The sequence below is a fragment of the Lissotriton vulgaris genome, chromosome 1_1, assembly GCF_964263255.1.
Source record: "Lissotriton vulgaris chromosome 1_1, aLisVul1.2, whole genome shotgun sequence".
In the NCBI taxonomy this organism is placed as follows: domain Eukaryota; kingdom Metazoa; phylum Chordata; class Amphibia; order Caudata; family Salamandridae; genus Lissotriton; species Lissotriton vulgaris.
The window spans coordinates 1,491,716,544-1,491,736,515 of record NC_141685.1 but is presented as its reverse complement, the minus strand read 5'-3'; the positions used below and the strand labels follow the sequence as shown (position 1 = coordinate 1,491,736,515).

At 44.1% G+C, this 19,972-nt stretch overlaps 1 protein-coding gene across 2 annotated transcripts in view; it reads right to left on the bottom strand.

Moving 5' to 3' along the window:
* PLXNB2 (plexin B2) overlaps nucleotides 1-19,206 on the bottom strand; it is a 629,238-nt gene extending 610,032 nt beyond the window's left edge. Inside the window, exon 1 of one of the 2 annotated variants that reach the window (XM_086967392.1) lies at nucleotides 19,044-19,206. The gene's annotated coding sequence lies outside the window, so the exon portion shown is untranslated. The remainder of the gene's footprint in view (nucleotides 1-19,043) is intronic. The other variant, XM_086967395.1, reaches the window with a different exon arrangement.
* Between the last annotated feature and the right edge of the window lie 766 nt (nucleotides 19,207-19,972).

The following is a 19,972-nucleotide window of genomic DNA, read 5'->3' as shown; positions in this document are numbered from 1 at the left end:
AAGGTTTCACGGCTGAAATGTAGCTGGATAAGATTCATAAGCTAAATGAATATAATGGGCAAACAACATGTTCACTGGACTATTATTTTTTTCCTGATCTGCATTTAATAGACGTGTATATTCTTAAAATACCTTAATAGATCTTTCAACAGCAATTCTGCACTGGACAAACTTGAGCCATACATGTTAACTAGATTTTAAACCACTCTGCTGTGTCACTGCATACAAACAGCAATCCTCTGTACAGTCCTCGTGGGGTACACTGAACACCCTTCACCCCAGTAATTCATTGGTCCACCCCACACTTCTAGCAAAAAAACTAAGAGGACAAGACGGCAGAGAATAGGAAGGGTAGGAGAGGGGAGTTGGCCTAACGGCTAGGGTGGTCGACCTCAAATCTGGGTTTGAGTCTCAGCAAATGACGCTGAACAAACTTCCTGTGATGCTGGGTAAATCACTTAATCTCCCCGTGCCTAACGAAAATGAATGTGTCCTCATGTAACGCAACTGGTGCTATGTAAAGCTCTCTGATACCCGATTCGGGTCAAGTTCGCCCTATATAAAACTCCCTCTCCCCCCCAAAAAAGAGGTACTTTGATAAGCTATTGCTAAATCATTCATTGTTATGCCAACAAATTTGCGTGAACTGGAGGAGCTACGACACCAACCAAGATGGCCGCATAGTATCCCGGCTCCGCTGACCTCCGTCCTACGCTTGCTTATCCTGTCGAATATCCTGATCTCCTGCCCCGAATTCGTGTGGGTGAACTCGTCGGCACCCGGATGGTGTGACCACGGAATTTTTCTGATGTTCTGGGGTGAAGTAACATCAAAAATGTTTTGAGGCCTAACCCAGACTGGAAGCCGGGGTCTCGATTGCTGGTCTACCCGGGTCCAAAGTGAACAACAACGGTTGGGTCCGGTCCTTGGAACTTTTGAAAATTTCTCTGGACTACTTTGCAACCATCTGCTGCCTGGTGCTGTACCTGAGGTGTGGTGGCGGGTGGCGCGCGGTGCTGCGTCGCGGGGGGCCCCGGCGCGGAGGCCCGGCACTAGCACCGCTGGTGCCCCGGGGCGGGGGTCCCACCGCGCGTTGCTGCGTGCTGCTGGCCCATCCCTCACGGCTTGATTCTGCTCCGGTGTATCCTGCCCAGGAGGGGACGCCTCTCCTTGGGGATCGTTATGCCTGCGGACGTATGGAACCTGGCGAAACGGACTCAATGTGGCCCTTCCTTGCGGATGGTAATGGCGGAACTTGCAGCGGTTTGCGCGACGATGAGGGCCCAGGTCAATCGTTTGCTGTCGGCAGCAGATGGCATCATAGGACCGGGAGCAAGCCCTGACTTGATTTTTGAGACCCGGCAGCCGACTTGCCTCCTGTTGGGCGCCCTAGTGGCACGTTTGGACCTGGTGCTGGAAGCTGTGCCTGCCCCCGAAGAAATGGAACTCATCCTGTGTGCTGAGACTGGTGACTCTTACGTTCTCGGAAACATCGGTCCTACAGTTATCGGAACATTTCACTGCTTCCCCCATCCTGGACACTGTTGGCCCACACTATAATCTATATCGGAACGAGTCGCATCCCCTCCCCAATCGGTCTCCCAACATGGCGGATATAACGATGCTTGGCTTCGGAGACGGGGAGGGACATCGTTTGTGCAAGCCGTGTGCGTTGGGATTTGCTATTCCTCTCCCATTTGCTGGCCCAAGCTTCGGCTGCTACTGTGTGACTTGACTTTCCGGGGATGGGGCTTTACTTATCCGAGGGACTCAGCAACTTTGATAGACGGGGCCAAGGCTGAGATTGTGGGTCGAATTGTTTACGATGGATCTATTGGTAACGGGACTGCTTCATTAACAGACGGATTCCGGGGCGGGGGGTTTGTGGTTCCCCCCGGGGTATTTTTGTATGGTGGACAACTTTATTCGTGCTGTCTCAGGGGGGCCCCCTTTGTTAAGGAGGGGGGGAGAGACCGGGAGCGCAGAGACTATCGCCCTCCTCCACTTTCCCCGTTGGGTGGGGTTTCCTTTCTTTTTCCTTTTGCTCTGTTTCTTCTATATTTCGGGTTTGGTTCTCGGGCGACAGGCACACTGCTGGGGGGGCGGGGCCGTAGTCATCTGCAGGGGTGCAGGGTGGGGGGTTCATAAATGGCTCCTATTTAAATGCTGGACTGAATACACCACGATTTGTCTAGCTGAATGTTATTTTCTCCATATGTTTTCTATTGCCTTTTGGCTCCAGGGTACTTCTAAGTCATATGTAGTATGTTTCCCTCATGATAAAGTGATCCTGGTTTGCACGGAATGAAAAGATGCACGAAAGAGAATTGCCCAGCAACTTAAACAAACAACCCAGCCCAATAGAAAGGTTTGATAAAGTAGTATTCTTTGAGAACTAAGGTATTTAATTATATTGTAATTACCTTTATATTGTGCTCCACACCCCTGATAATGCATCAAAGCATGTTAATATATTGGAGCCCATCCTCTGGTGCAGGATGCCCCGGCAGTGCCTTTCAACATTGAGGTCCCTATTTCACACAGCCTCCGATTAACAGGTGAACATTTTGCAGAGAATAATTTCGAAAAAATTGTTAAACTTGTAATAATAATAATAATAAACAAGCTTATAAAGTGCATGGCTACACTAGCTAGTGTGTCCCCGCACTACGACAAGAACCAGTTCCAGGCAGTAAGGTGGACTACTCGCAGCAAAGCACGTTAACTGTTCTCAGGAACATATAAAAAAAAAAAGGTATGTAGGCGAATCGATAAGCCGCAAGCACTGACGCAGCATGGGCAGCAAAGAAGCAGGGAGGAAGGAAGCAAAGATGCAGGGCAACATATGGAGGTGGAACAGGGATCTCCAACCAGCCAAACAGTGGGGCATGGTGGTGTAAGATGAACAGCACTGACACATGATCAGAGGGAAGCTAAGGGGGGCAAAAAAAGCAGGGGAAAGCACCGCAGGACAAAGGGCAATTGATCAAGTGTGGTGTACACTGCAGCCAAGTCCACCAAAAGGAGCAGAGAGCAGAGCAGAAGACTTTGAAGCTGGGGTACCAAATTCGAGTCTCTGCATCAGCTCAACATCCTGTGATTCTAGGCAAATCACTTAATCTCCCCGTGCCTACCAAAAATGAATGTGACCTTGTGTAACATAACTGGTGCTCATATAAAACGTTTCAATACCTTTGGGCCGCGTAAAGCGGCAAACCAAAGAAAAAGAAGAAAATGTTGGGCAGCACAGGAAGAGCGGGCAGAAGCGTAGGAGACAGGAAAGAAACTATGAGGTGATAAGATGGGACAGCTGGGGAACATGGGTATGGGCGAGAGAACAGGTGGCAGAAAAGGTAAGAAACAAAAAGGAGTGGCACAACTTCAAGGTCGGATTGGGCAAGGGGACAAGGGGATCTGAGAAGAGAGTATAGAATCGGGAAGGAAACTAGTCCAATTGATGCAAAAAAGATGAAAGTACAGCGGGCGCAGGAGAAAAATAAGTGGCAAGAAACGAACTATCCCTCTGTGACCATGCATGGCATGTTTCAAAGAACATTTTTCCATTAACAGTAACAATAGGAAGTACATTGGAACAAAAACAACATACGGGAACAGTCCAGCCGGACTGCCAAGTCAGGTCTTCTCTGAACCGGAAACAAGCATGCTGGGACCAGTTTCGGGGTAACACCCCTCATCAGCCAGGCTAGCTTGAATCCAGTTCGCAGTTCAGGCTGGACTGTTCCCATGAGGCACAAGGTCAAGACTGATTTGCATTTAGCTGGGTCTGAACTGGGGTGGTGAAGTGAGCTAAAGAACGATGCTGGATTCAACCCAGATCTGTGACTTCCAGGGGGGAGGTGGGGGGGGGGGAGGTCTGAAATGTTTCAGTGCTCCGTCGATCTCCTTGTGTTTGCTTTGTTGGTTTTAAGTTGGCAGGGTATGCCCAGACGTGGGTCCCTTGCTCACTTTGCCACTGGATTCGAACTAGCCTGGCTGATGAGGGGTGTTGCCCCCATAACCGGTCCCAGGATGTTGGTTTCCGGTCCAGGGAAGACCTGGTGTGACATTTCGGACTGGACTGTTCCCATGAGGCATAGGGTCAAGATTGATTTTGATATAGCTGGGTCTGAACTGGGGTGGTGAAGTGAGCTACAGAAGGATAATGCATTCAACCCAGATCCGTGACTGGGGGCGAGTGTTTGAAAAGTTTCAGCGCTCCATCCATCTACTTGCGTTTAATGAATAGTTCTACTACCTACATGGCAACTGTCAAAGAAATCAGGGCATGTGGTACCAAGGCTAATGGCTCACCCATCATCCTTGCAATCTGTAAAAGCCACTGGAGAAAACAATGGTCATCTTAGCAATGAAAACAGACTGCAAATACCACCAGTCTGTGAAATATTCCAGAGACTGGGTGGCCTATAGGCCCATCTTTAAGTGGAGTTAATTTTTGTACAGCTGCGTAAGCTGGTGAGGTAGTTCAGTGGGTAGGTTCATCAGCGCGTGTCTTTTGTGCAAAACAAAATGTTTGTATCCTGGGGATGTACAGCCATCACCACAACCCTCATCTTGGTACGAGTTTGAAAAATGGAAGCTTCAGGGAAATTGGTAAAATTTATTTTTGGGAGGACTGTGACATACACACGCTGCACTAACATTAATGTAGCCTTCACATGAGGCCTGGAACCTTAAACTGTTGAAGTGTTGCCTCCCGCCATCGGTTTCTCCATGAAAGCGGCGCGTGCACTACCATTTCAATAGCTGTGGGTGGTCCAGTGACTGAAGATGAAGCAAATAGCGACCTGCCTGCCAGTGAGGCTCTGGCTAGACCATCCGGAAATGGCGAGCACAAAACCCAAGCCTTCTGGTCAGCAGAAACCTCAAAAACGGGAAGGTAAACTAAACCGAAGTGCACAGATGCCAGCGAGACTTTAATCAGGAGGCTAATTTCGACACCACACAAAGAGCACTGAATCTATAAAAATCACTGCCAACAAAAATATCTATTGTTGTGCAAGTATGGAAAGTCTCTGCCGTTCAGCTATTCGCCTCTGTGCTATTAAGCTGATAATGCAAAAAAGAGAGCGTGGGTGAGTTAGAGTTGGCACTACCGCGCACTGAAGTGAAAAAAACATTGGCAAAGTCAATAGGACTGGCATTGGCAGCCAGCCTTTTGGCTTTCTCAATGCTTGTTTTGTCAAGGTACCTCTAAAACATTTAGTTGCGGAAGGTGCAGGGTACTCGCCAATGTTACAAATAAATAAATGACAACGTCTGAAAGCAAATATGTTTCTGGCCTTAAAAGGAGTACATTGACACAGTAGTCTGTGGCACTAAAGGTAAGAACTTGGAGTGTGGACGTGCTCCTTGTGCAAGAACAGAATGATTTCCCGCCCAATGAAATTCATCTATGGATGGAGGGGGTGACACACTGCGCCATGAATTAGTGGTGGAAAGAAAATAGTGAATGACAAAATCCAATACTTAATGTAATCCTACAGGCAGCCCTCTTAATCCATTGGTCTGTTAAGTTTGTGACACTTTCCATCGTCACCAAGAATATGTATATTGACAGTCTAGGACTGCACATGGCAAGAAAGGCCAATTCAAGGTCTTGAAAATTATTAATTAGTTGGCATGTGGTCAACAAACGTTAATGTATTCAGCATAATCAACCTGGTCCCTTCATTATCTTATTCGGGTGCAACTCCGGGGGGTTTATGTAAACAATACCAACCACCAAGACTGAGGGACTGTACTAGTTTTTTGTATAATAATTACACACCATAAAGACAAGCACAACGCCATCAACATCAATCCATGGTGGCATCTACCTTGACTAGTGTGTCTAGACCAAGGCACTAGGTCTTTGATTTCAATAAAGAAAAATCGCAACAGAAAGTTGGAAAAATGTTGCTGGATCAGTGAGACACACCTTAGAAAGGGTGTTAGATTTCTTGAGTACAGTTGGGTTGAGTGCAGAAACATCAGTAAAGGTTAGTGGAACATTAGTGGAATGAAAGCAGGAATATTTTATGAGCTAATATTCAGAACTTGTGCCTAGGGATATTTAGACTGTACTTTTTATCACTATCAGACACTTCCGATGCAGAAACTACAGCTAAGGCTCATACATTGTGTACAGACTACAAAAGCCCTTAACTTCCCTTCATTAGTAGAACACAGTGGAAAGGAATAATGGTTTATTTTACTCTATCATGTTATGCTGATTGTGTAGAGGGACTACTTGAGATGGCAGTACCTACCATCATATACTGCCGAACATGTAGACACCGTTAACACATTCTATGTTGTTCATTGTCAATTGTAATAAAATAGGAATTCAGAGCTTATAAATCCAATTCTGGAATTTGTTGATTGCACTGGCAGGCTACGCAACCCCGGTGAGTGCTGGGGAACGCACTGGACCATGGGATCATGCCATGATGGAAATGAAAAGAGACTTGAAATGAATAGTCAAAACAATAGATTATTAGGTTTGTTGCTGGCAGACTAAGAGCAGCTGCTGCCTGTACACTCCAGGGACCTCACAGCGGGGAGGCAGCATTAGCTGTGCAAGTGGAGGGAAATATTCAAGGAGAAACACAGCAAGGAGATAAAACAATTTAAAAACGAAAAATGTTTTGGCGTGGACCTCACACGAGTGCTTGTCATCGCTGGTCACAAAACCACCACAATATAGGAACGATCTTGGAAATGCATAATTTGATGGAATTGCATAGTAATTCTAGGTGAATGGGTGTGTTCATCCTCTGCTAGTCAGAGAATCAGAAATAGGAGTTAACTTAGATATACATCCTTACGAGGTCAACAAATTAAAAGCATCAACTTGTGTTATGGACATTTTAGACGTTGCATTGCTTGGTGGACTGTGCTGTGGTGCGCTGCATTTTGTATGATCACGCACAGTGCTATGAATTTAATAGTCGGAGCAGGGTTTTAAAAAAAGCAGAAGGGGCAGTTTAGGAAGGCAAGTATCCATCTTAGTAACGAATGTGCAGTACTGTGCTCAAACTAGCAAGATCACTGGTTTGCTGAGATCTAAACGGGCCAGAAGCACCACCTCTAGGGTTTGTTCCACTTCCTCTTTGCTCTCCTTCCTCCCTTCAGATCATTAAATGGATTTGACCAAATCCCCTTTCCTCTCAGTATCTACTCCAGAGCACAGATTTGCCGTTTCGGCCTTTGTTCAATGCAGTTAAGAAATGCACAGATTCCCCTGCCCAATATTCTTGAGAGGGGCTGGATGAATGTCACCACGTGAAAGACGATTGCCTGTAAGTGCATCATCAGTCTAGTCAAGGAGGGGAGAGGGGTGGAATGTAGGTCTAGGTCCATGCCAGAAGTGTATAAACTCAACTGGGGTGAGTTCCATTTGGAATAACTGCATGGAAATGTACCTTAAGTGGAAACCCCTTAGCGCTAGCTTGTATCCGACCTGCCTGAACCTACGTTTTATACACATTGCCTAGACAATCTAATCTGCATGCTTGGTTTACATTTAAGGTGTCGACAAAATATTACATCAGGAATGAAAGGTTGGCGTCAAAAAGAAATCAGAAACATGTAAAGCACAGGAAAGAAGCAAACTGGTACAGCTACAGAGAAGTAGATCCCTACACTTCCCCATTATTCACTCGGCTGCAGATTCCTTATTGACTAGTGGTGTATTGTTGCTGAACCAGGTAAATTCCAAAGCCAGGAGTATTATCTGGGATTCAACTGTATATGAAGAGGTTCCCGAGAACAAACCAAATGTTGGAGCGGGACAAGGAAAATATAGAACAACCAGGAAGAGAAAAAACCTCCACCTCCAGACAGAGCTCTATAGAGACGATTTTAACCAAAATCACAAATTTAGCGTTATAGCCAACTCGACACCAGGAAAATAAAGAAAAAGGAATATGCTACTTACCAGTATGCATCTGTTCTTGGCATAGAGGGCTGCAGAGTGGTACATTATGAATAGATCGCCATCTGGTGTTGGGCTCGGATGATTGCACTTTGTTTTTCTCTTGGAGAGTCTTTTGTATCTTGGTGACTCCTCCCTTAGTTGGTAGTGCGCATGGGCATCGGCTCCATCCTTAGATTGTTTTGCCATAGTAGGGTTAGATGGAGTAGTGTAGTAGAATACAGATAAGAATGCCCATGTAAGTGTATCTAAATAAGAATAATGTTGGAACAGACACAGGTTTCCGGGGAGGCTGGGAGGGCATGTACCACTCTGCAGCCCTCTATGCCAAGAACAGATGCATACTGGTAAGTAGCATATTCCGTTCGAGGCATATGGGCTGCAGATGGTACAAAATGAATAGACTATACAGCAGTTCTCTCCCTAGCGGTGATCGCCAGTGTCTGTTGCAACTGTCTGAAATAAAGTTTTTAATACTGCTTGTCCCACTCTAGCTTGTTGTGTTGTGTGCACATCTACACAATAGTGTTTTGTGAAGGTGTGTGGTGTAACCCAGGTAGCTGCTTTGCATATGTCATCTAGTGGGATGTTTCCCAAAAATGCCATGGATGCTCCTAGTTTACGTGTAGAGTGAGCTTTAGGAGGAACAGTTAATGTTCTCTTTGCTTTTAAGTAGCATATTTGAATGCATTTTACAATCCATCTGGCAATGGCCGCCTTAGAGATGGGATTGCCTTTGTGTGTTGGAGAAAACGCAACAAATAGCTGTTTTGTCTTTCTGAAAGTTTGTGTTCTTTCTATATAGTACAATATGGCCCTTCTAACATCTAATGTATGTAGGGCTCTTTCTGCTACTGTTTGTGGTTTTGGAAAGAAAACCGGTAATTCCACTGGCTGATTGATGTGGAATGCTGAAATTACTTTTGGTAAGAATTTTGGGTTTGTCCTAAGAACCACCTTATTTTGGTGTAACTGCATAAATGGTTCTTGAATTGTAAAAGCCTGCAGTTCACTTACTCTTCTAAGTGACGTGATAGCTATGAGGAAGGCCACCTTCCATGTGAGGAATTGTATTTCACACCTATGCATAGGTTCAAAGGGTGGCCCCATTAGTCTGGTAAGTACTATGTTGAGATTCCAGACTGGGGAAGGTGGTCTTCTTGGTGGAATGACTCTTGAGTCCTTCCATGAAAGCTTTAATTGCTGGTACTTTGAACAGGGAAAGATGTTGCCTGTTTTGTAGGTACGCCGCTATAGCTGCGAGATGAACTCTTATAGAGGTATATGCTAAGTTACATCGCTGTAAGTGTAGTAAATAGCAAATGATTTGTTTAGTGGATGCGTCCAGAGGGTTGATTTGCTTACTGTTACAGTGTATAGCAAACCTTTTCCATTTTGATGCGTAGCATGCTCTGGTGGTAGGACGTCTTGCTTGTTTAATGATTTCCATACATTCTGGTGGTAGATCTAAATATCCAAACTCTATGACCTCAGGAGCCAGATCGCTAGGTTCAGTTGTTTGGGATCTGGGTGCATTATTTCTCCATGGTTCTGTGTGAGATGCATGGGTAGTAATCTTAGCTTTTGATGTGGTACTTGTGAGAGTTGTAGCAGTGTGGTGAACCACGGCTGTCTTGCCCACGTGGGTGCCACTAGTATCATTGTCATTGAGTGTTGCTGCAGCTTCCGAACCATGTAACGGAATTAGTGGTAGAGGAGGGAACGCGTAAGCAAATTTGTTGGACCAATTTATCCATAGTGCGTTGCCCTGGGACCGTTGGTGTGGGTACCTGGATACGAAGTTTTTGCATCTTGCGTTCTGATGATTGGCAAACAGATCTATCTCTGGTTGCCCCCATTTTTGGAAGAATGGCTGCAGTATTTGGTCGTGCAGCTCCCATTCGTGTACTTGCTCTGACTGTCTGCTTAGGATGTCTGCCATCTGATTTTGAACTCCTGGTAGGTGTTCTGCTAACAGATAGATCTTTTGAGGAATGGCCCATCTCCAAATGTCCTGTGCTAGTTTGGATAGTTGGAGAGAGTGTGTCCCCCCTGTTTTTGAATATAATACATTGCAGTCATGTTGTCTGTTCTGATCAGGACTGCCTTGCCTGTTATTTGCATTTGGAAAGCTTTTAGTGCTAGAAACACTGCTAATAGTTCCAGGTAGTTGATGTGCAGTTTCTTTTGCTGCACACTCCACTTCCCCTGCACTGTGTATTTGTCCATATGCGCTCCCCATCCTGAGAGCGATGCGTCCGCTGTTATTATTACTTGTGGAATTGGCTCTAGGAACGACCGTCCCTTGGAAATGTTTTCTGTGTTCCACCACTTCAGAGAGCGGTACGTCCGGTCGTTTACCAACACCAGATCTGTAATCTGACCTTGAGCCTGATTCCACTGTGTCGCCAGACACTCCTGTAGTGGACGCATTTGAAGTCTGGCATGTGGTATTAGCAGTATGCATGAGGACATCATGCCTAATAGTTGCATAAACACTCGTGCTGGTAGTGAGTGTTGTGGTTGAAATCTTTGTATTAACCCGACCATTGTTTGTATCCTGACTGGGTTGGGGTATGCTATTGCTCTTTCTGTGTCTACTGTAGCCCCCAGGTATTGCTGAATCTGGTTTGGTTGCAGGTGCGATTTTTTGTAGTTCACCGTGAACCCTAGGTGGTGCAGCAATTGAATTGTCTTCTGTGTGTTGTGAAGACATTCTTCTTTTGACTTGGCCTTTATTAGCCAATCGTCCAAGTATGGGAAGACATGTATTTGTTGTCTTCTTAGGTGTGCTGCCACCACAGCTAGACATTTTGTGAAAACTCTTGGTGCTGTTGTGACACCGAACGGAAGGACTTTGAACTGATAGTGTTGTCCTTCTAACACAAATCTTAGGTATTTTCTGTGGGCTTTGTGAATTGGGATATGAAAGTAAGCGTCTTTTAGATCCAGTGTAGAAAGAAAGTCCCCTTTCTTCAGTAAAGGGAGTACTTGTTGGAGCGTGACCATGTGGAAATGCTCCGAATTTATGTAAGCATTGAGAGGTCTGAGGTCTAATATTGGTCTTAGGGACCCGTCCTTTTTGGGGATCAGGAAGTATAGAGAGTATACTCCTGTTCCTTGTTGATCTTTTGGGACCTTCTCTATTGCATGCTTTTGTAGAAGTGCTAGAACTTCTTCTCTTAACAATGTCAGGTGATCTTGACTCACTGGACGCTGTTTGGGGGGGGATGTTTGGTGGGGTAGCTGTGAGTTCTAGGCAATAACCATGTTGGATAATTTGTCTCACCCACTTGTCTGATGTGATGTCTTCCCAGACAGGTAGGAACTGTGATAGACGTCCCCCGACCGGTGTTATGTGGTCTGGGGGGAGTTCTATGAAGTCACTGTTTTGGTGTTGAGGCGTTGCGGTTGTTATTATTTCCGCGGCCTCTACCCTTGTTGTTGTTACCCCTGTAACTGCCTCTTGAATTACCTCTGGGTGATGTTGGTGTGAAAGAGGTGGATTGCTGATTTGTTCCTGTATTCTTTGAGCCCCCTCTATAGGTGGATCTACGAAAGGAACCTCTGTGTGTTGGCTGTTGCAATGCTCCCATTGACTTAGCCGTTTCTGTATCTTTCTTCATTTTTTCTAAGGTCTCGTCTGTGCTTGAACCAAACAGTGTCTTTTGATCAAATGGTTTGTTCAGTAGGGCCGTTTGTACTTCTTGTTTGAATCCTGAGATTCTAAGCCATGCATGTCTTCTTAGCATGACACTGGTGTTAATAGATCTTGCTGCAGTGTCTGCTGCGTCTAGTGCGCATTTAATGGAGGTATTAGTTATAATTTTACCTACCTGTATTAATTGATCTGCCTTTTTCTGATGTTCTTTGGGGAGATGTGTGATAAGTTTCTCTAACTCATCATAATGTGCCCTGTCATAACGTGCGAGTAGTGCTTGTGTATTGGCTATACGCCAGCTATTAGCTGCCTGTGATGCTACTCTTTTGCCTGATGCATCTATTAACTTTGACTCTTTATCTGGTGGAGGAGCCTCTCCTGTAGATAATGAGTTTGCTCTTTTACGAGCGTTTGAGACCACCAGCGAGTCTAGAGGTACATGGCCTTTAATGAATATTGGGTCCTTTGGAGACGCTTTATATTTTTTATCAATTCTTGGGTTTAACACCCTGGCTCTCACTGGGTTTTCGAATATCTCCTCTGTGTGACTAAGAAGACCCTTCAACATAGGAAGAGTACCTGATGTTCTCTGTGCATTAGGTAGAGTCTCTAACAAGAAATCCTCTATTTGAGGTTCTGTATGCATATCTAGTTTGTGATATTTTGCTGCCCTATTAATGAGCTGCACAAAACCTGTGTTATCATCAGGTGGTGAAGGCTTTGAGGGATATAGCTCTGGGTCGTTGTCCTCATCTGACCCTACATCATAGTTTTCCCATGGGTCCTCCTCATCTGGGATAGTTTTGTCATCCCCTTGAGGTTCTCCCTCCCCTAGATCACTGTCTACATCTGACTGAGGTGTAGCTGGTCTTGGTGTGGAAGGTGTAGGAATATTTGTCCTATTGTGAGGAATAGGAGAAGAGGGTGTGATTTTAGGTCGAGGAGAAGCAGGAGGAGTTATATTTGTCCCCATTGTTCTCTTTTTTGAAGGAAGAGGTTTATCTTCTGACTGTTCACTCTTTCTCTTCTTCGTGACCACTTTCCCAGTTTGCGGATCAATAAACAAGATCTTTTGTTTGGGATCTGTCTGTTGCTCCTGAATCGGTACCGAAGGTCCTGGTTCCGAGAGGTGCTTTTGTTTTCGATCGTCAGATCTTGTTGTTTTCGACACCGAATGTCTGCTCGATTCCGACTTTCTGGGTATCGAGTGTATCTTGGACGATAAATCATATTTATGCTTCGACATGGAATGTTTCGATACCGAGCTTTCCCTTGTATGTAGCCTCGGTGCCGAAGTCTATGTTGCCCTTTTCTCGGATCCGACATGGTGGGGGTCCGAGTGTTTCGGTTTCAGTTTCAGTTTCGTTGCCGGGCCCGAGGGCGGGGCGTCGGAAACTTTTTTCTGCGGTTTGACCGGGCCCGAGGGCGGGGTCGTTACCGCACGGGGTCGGTTTTTCGGTAAGGGGACGTCGTCACTCACGGTTTGTTGCTCGATGAGTTCTTCAACCTCCGACTGGTCCCCTTCCGACCCCGACTGGTCCTCTTCTTCCTCGATTTGCTCGTCTCCGAACAGCTCCGGGATCGCCTCCGCCTGCATTCTGGAAACCTCGTGTCTTCGAGCTCGACGATTTCTAATCGTTAGCTTGGAGGAGAATGCTGCACAGGCTTCGCAGTCCCTGGATTCGTGTTCAGGCGATAGACAGAGGTTGCACACCTCGTGTAGGTCCTTGTGTGGGAACTTAGCACCACACGTTGGACATTTTTTGAATGGAGTCCTTTCCATGGACTCCGGGCTTGACTGCGTCGAGAAAGGCCTCCTGTTCTTCGACGTAGATCCAAGTTTTTCTCTTCGATTTTGAATTTGCAACGCGTCGGAATGGAAATGAAACGCGTTCGATAACAATACCGTCGAATTGGAAAGGGAATACGCGCCGATAAATCACTTTCTTCTGAAGTTGATCTGGAGCGTCTCGATCCTCATCCGAACCCGATGGCGGAAAAAAACAATCTAAGGATGGAGCCGATGCCCATGCGCACTACCAACTAAGGGAGGAGTCACCAAGATACAAAAGACTCTCCAAGAGAAAAACAAAGTGCAATCATCCGAGCCCAACACCAGATGGCGATCTATTCATAATGTACCATCTGCAGCCCATATGCCTCGAACACTGATTTAAGTATATACTATGTTCTCTCTGAATGTATACAATGCAAACAATATATTGAATAATACGAAGTGTTGCCCTAGTGAACTATGAATTGTACTCATGTGGCACACTGATGCTTAGAAAAAAAAAGACAGCAATTTCTTGAGGTTGCATTCAGCAGTGATGAAAAGGGAGTCTTGCAATAACATAATCCTTATATATGATTTGTTGGGTTTGAGTGTACGGTTTTGGTATGAGTGGAGCTTGAATGCTTACTGTGGCTGTACGGCAAGGAAAGTAGGAATTCTACATAAATATGGATAAAACAATTCTTCTTATTTATTGATTATGCATGAAAATAATAAAAAAATATTAGATATATCCATTACTAAGTTTGTCTTTTTGGTTTAATTAAATAGTCGACTATAGAGCTCGGTCTGGAGGTGTGACTTTTTCTTTCTGGTTGATCTGTATTACCAGAGATTGACAATATTGGGTCATTCGGGTTCCGGAATTGCCCAGGTTCCTCATTTGTACAGTTACTTGTTCAAATGCAGTCTTAAGAGGGTTATCCCAAGCATGACGAATTGCTGCTCAGATCCTTCTTCCCCGGTCACAACAAGTCTGTTGACCATTCATCGTGCACCCAGTGCTTTTTCAATACCAACCCTCATGACCATTCACACATATTTCGACTTTCCTTTGGTGTCCAACTGAAAACTGGTGAGTTTTCCAGGTGTACTTTGTATGTTATGTTATGTTAAATTTTATTTATTCAGCGCACGTACGCCCGTAGGCTTCATGGCGCTATCGAAAATTGTGGGAGCGCAACATAACACCTAAGAGTGCATTAGTGCAAGGGCACGTGTTCCACCTATTTAAGAGTAGGCTTGTCTAAACAGCCATGTTTTAAAGGTTTGCCTAAAAGTGAGAAGAGTATCACTCGGTCTTAAAGATAGTGGAAGGGCGTTCCATAAAGAAGCGGCCAGATAATGAAAACTGCTGCCACCCTGACGTTTTTTCCTAAATGCTGGAACCTTTGATAGTTCTTGATGGGCTGAACGAAGATTACGCGGGGAGGGGGGGGGGGGGGGGGGGGGGAGAGTATTTGCATACCAGATTCTTTATGAATTTTAAGCCCTTGCCTTGCAAAGCCTTAAAAATAATGCAACCGGCTTTAAATGCAACTCTCTGGGCTACCGGCAGCCAATGTAGATTTTCCAATACTGGCCTAATGGATTGCCTTTTAGGTTGTTTGCTTATGAGCCAGGCTGCCTGATTCTGGACATACTGTAATCTCTTAAGCTGACCTGCTGGAAGGCCTAAATACAAACTATTAGAAAAATCAAGTCGAGATAACACCAAAGCAATGATTGCTTGAATTAGAGCTGAATGAGTTAGGAAATTGGCAATTTTCTTTATTTTTCTCAATTGGAAGAAACTGGATGAGACTACCGGGCCAATATGACTTTTAAGCGACAGATCCTCACTAACAGTTACCCCCAAGCTCTTTACAGTGTGGGCTTTGGTGGGAGAAGTTCCCATGTCAGATGGCCAAAAGTGGGGTCCCCAACTGATTTCACTTTTCCCGGGCAAGATACGTTCTGTCTTGCCCGGGTTGAGTTGAAGATGGTTCAAATTCATCCATCTCTGGATATGGGACATAGTTTTTTGAAATTCAGCCACTGCATCTGAGGAGTCCAATGAGAAAACAAGTTGCAGGTCGTCTGCATAATTAAAAATTGTAACCTTGTGGCTTCTCAGAGTACAGTAGAGGGTGCAGGTATAAATTAAAAAGTAGAGGGGACAAAGACGATCCTTGGAGGACTCCGCAAATGGAGACAGTTTTTGGGGCTGTGAACGTCCCCAGTCTAACAGATTGAGAGCGTTCAGAGATGAAAGATTTCAGCCAGCTCAAGGCGGGACCCCTGAGGCCGGCCTGTTCGACACGGTTGACAAGAATGGAAAAGTCAACCGTGTCGAACGCGGCCGACAAATCCAGATGCACCAATGCTTGATGAGCGTCTCTGTCTGCATTAGATCTCAGGGTATTCTGAACCGCCAGTATCACTGTCTCGGTCGAATGACAGGGACGAAATCCGGCCTGATTCAGTTCCCGGTGTTCTGTAGATTCGATAAAGTTTAACAAACAATTGGAGACATGGGCTTCCAGACTTTTTGACAGATAAGGTAAGAGAGAAATCGGCCTATAATTTGTGAGATCATAAGGATCAATGCCAGGTTTTTTAGTTAAAGGGATCAACAAAGCGTGCTTGAACCCATTAGGTACCCTGCCTTGTGTGAGCGAGTCATTCAGTAAAGTGAGAATGCTTTGAGGAATAGCAAGTCCTATTTTTTAAAAATATAGTTGCGGGCAGATATCATCAGGTGATCTAGATTTGACTCGGGTAAGTAGATCAGTTAAGGTTTTGAACTCAATGGGAGAAAAGGTATGTAGTGTAGAGATATTGTAGAATATATCATCTATTGGGATTGGAGTGGGAGAGCTAATTAATTATGTTCTGTTTTATACTGATAATTTTTTCCCTGGAGAAATCGTTCAGTGAATCACACAGTTTTTGAGTAGGGATTATAGGAGGAGCAGTTCTATCATCATTGCAGAGATTGTTCACTGTGTCAAATATCTCTTTAGATGTGATGTGATGCAAGAACAGAAACAACAACACATACTCCACGTTGACACACCTTAGCATCACATCTGAAATCGTACATCATTTTGTAACCTTAAAAGAGGAGCAGCATCAGAAATATTACAGATGCTTCTCAGTGAGAACATGTTTTAAAATGACACCAAAATAAAACTCTGGATGTTTAAAATCTTATCTCAACTCAACTCCAGCATGCAATAAGAGACTGGCTTCAGTATATGTGCAACGTGTTGAAGAGCAACAGAACGAAAAACAACAAATGTCCCTCCCACCCTCAAAAAGTCTCCAAAAATATATATAGGTTCCAACATTAAAACATTCGCATTTTAGGTCAACATGTATACATGTTAGAGTTTTAACGTATAATAATTCAACAGCAGAGGCAATGCTATACTTATTTAATATTTTTCAGGAATCAGTTACCCTTCTATTCTTCAGTTTCCCATATTCCTTCTGCTAACAGATTACTGATCAATGAATTATAACGGTCCATGACGTAAGCTCGTGTCATATTTACTACATTCATATTAACGTTTTAAGTAATTGCGTCATACATTTTTAAAATACACCAACGTCTTCAAGTGTAATTGTATTTAAAATATATAGCAATATTTTGGCTTTTAATTCATAAATTTGATAGTCTAATATTTTAAATGTAATTGATTGTAGTTTATGAACATACTAAATGGGCACATGGTCATTCTTGGTTTTCTTTCAGATAAGAATTTCCACCCCCACCCACAATATTTTACTCCTATTTGGATTTCTACACCACTTTGCATCCTCTGTCAAGTAGATTTATTCTCTAAATATCTCCTCTTCTCCAGAGAAATGATAAAAAATGATTTTACAAAAACCCTAAATCAACGAATAGGTGCCTCCACATAGATGTGGCCTCTTGGCTTCCGTTTTAGTACAGATACAGAATTTCAGCCAGCTTGCTCGAATGAATATTAATGCTCTGCTAGTCCAGAAACAGAACAAGGTCATGCCATCTGCTCTTTCACTCAAATGTGTCCAGCAGTTTTCCACCTTGCCCATCAATGGCCAAATTGTCAAACATGTTGTGTGCGGTACTAACGCCTTTGCCATTAGACTAACCCTTTCACTAAGGCAATACATTTCTACAAATATCCATCATACCTTGCTTTTGGTCTTTTCTCTGAATAAAAGATACTTTAGTGACCTCAATCTGCAATGCAGAGTGACAACTAAAATTTGCGCCACTATTCTGGTAAGAATGCTGTCAATGTTAATAAACTGAAAGTAAAACTTTTTTTTAAATAACAGCCTTGTGTAAAGAACATTACCTTTGTGAAATGTGTGTTGCTGGAGACTGCTAAAACTAAACAGTGATAAGTACTGGGCTGTCTCATAAGTTTTGTAAGTATTAAGATAAAGAAATGGCCAAATCACATGACTTACGAGCCAACAGACCTCATTGGCTCTTTTGTGCCAGAACAGCTTTCACAATTGGATGTTAGGCTTGGGAGACACCCAGTCTGGATCCCACCCCCCACCTCAATCAAATCAATGACAAGATACCTGATTACGGTTTACTATGGGTACACACAGAACATGTTAATTCCAACACCAGGTCATAAACATAACATTGTCAGACATACTGCACATGCAGATTTAATGTTTTACAACAATAACAGTCACATTACAATATTGATTCTTACAGCCCCCCCCCCCAAAAAAAAACGGTGTATATCTAGCCAACAAGAACATCTGTCTCCAGAGAATTAATATACACTTATTTACAGTCATTTATTGGAGAAAGGCACAACACTCAGATCCAGGATTCATTTCAGTCTACACAGACCACACAGCTTAAACCACCTTCAACCGTGAGAGCCACTGGGCACCTGTCATGGTCAAGCACCCCCTGAACCCCTTGGCCTGTCATTCACCCCCCCCCCCCTTCCACCCCCACCAACCCCCTACCTCACAGCGGTGAGATCTTGAGGCCTTCACTCTGCACCAGCCTTGTGCTACCCATTTCCATTGCTAATGCTACCTCGTTCTCCATAGTCTCAGGGTATTGTATGGGGGAATCCGTTAGGCCTCATGTTTAGGGTTATTTATGTAACACATTGTCCTCTGTAAGGCACATGATTAGATCAGAAGAGGTTTGCACTGGATAAATGTTACAAATCAAATACATTTTACATTTGGGTAAGGAAGACCCCCCCCCCCCCCCCAGTCCCCTACCCCCCCATAATTATGCACAGGACCTTACTGCACTAGCAACTAGGACTTTACCGTACCAGCAACTATTCAAAAATTCTTGCCATGCGAGGACTATGCTGCACGTAGGGTTTAATCATACATTTTTTTTCCCTGTAAAATGTTACAGCCAACATGTTGAGGCAAATGTCTTCACTGGAAACTGATGTCAGTTTTTCCTTACTACATCACACCTTGAACAAGAAACTCAGACGCCGCTCACATCAGGAGGCAAAAAACACAATTCCATAAACAAAAAGACTTATTCAGAACAAAACCCATCTCATTACAACAAAATCTGGCCTACCTGCCACTTTTTTCCACAGTCAATTGTATTTTGGCAGGTATTAGACAGCATGGCAATTGAGCTTGTTATATGAAAGAGGTTCTTTAATTACCTGTGAGTTTTTTCATGAACCACTAGTAGATCAATTTTGAGATACCTCAGGAAGAGGTGCGGCCTGCAAGACTAAGACACGTGTTTGTTCACAAACGCAGCTTCAAACGTCAGCTTCCAGCAAGCAAATACACGTTTAACATCCAGGTAGCTCTGTCGGGACCTAAAACATCATAAGGTTAATTCAGTTAAATTAATGCGTTTTATGCAACACCCATAAACAATAGCAACAAAAAAATAAAATGTGAAAATGCATCATTGACCTTTTTTCACAAGTATAAATATTCACATTACTGATCACAGCCTGTGCCTTGTGCAAGCTGCTACCAATACTGACCACCACATACGATTCACCCTTCACGGGGATTTAACAGCATCACGTGATGCGAGATTAAAGTCAAAGGATTTATAATACCACACGCTCACTGAAATGGATAGAAATAAAAACGATTTAAAAAGATGAAGCCATCCACTAAGAAGTAAAGGAAAAGAGAAACATAGTATTCTGGTCCTATATTTCTCTTTACCGCTAAGGAGAATCTATTGTTTTGTGGTGAAAATCAAAATAAATGTAAGAGTACCGTTGGTGCATACTGATGACATTCTGGTGCCTAATTTAAAAATGCATTTTCTGATGTCTAATATTTTAGGAGATATGGGAAGGAACAGACAATGAAAGAAGGAAGAAACGGCACAGGGTTACAACTCCCCTGAAAACGCAATATGATGCCTAGCCTGGACAGAGAGGGGAAAGAGAAAGCAGGGTGAAGGGGGAAATGAGAAACAAAAGGGAAAGAAAAACAAGTCGATGGAAAGGGAAAAGAGAAAGGAAAAGCGAAAAGAGGAGAGGACTGTTAAAGGACACTTTCTGCAGTTCCTTACGGCCACTTGCCACTTTGCAGTATAGGATTGCGGAGCACCAGGTCAGAG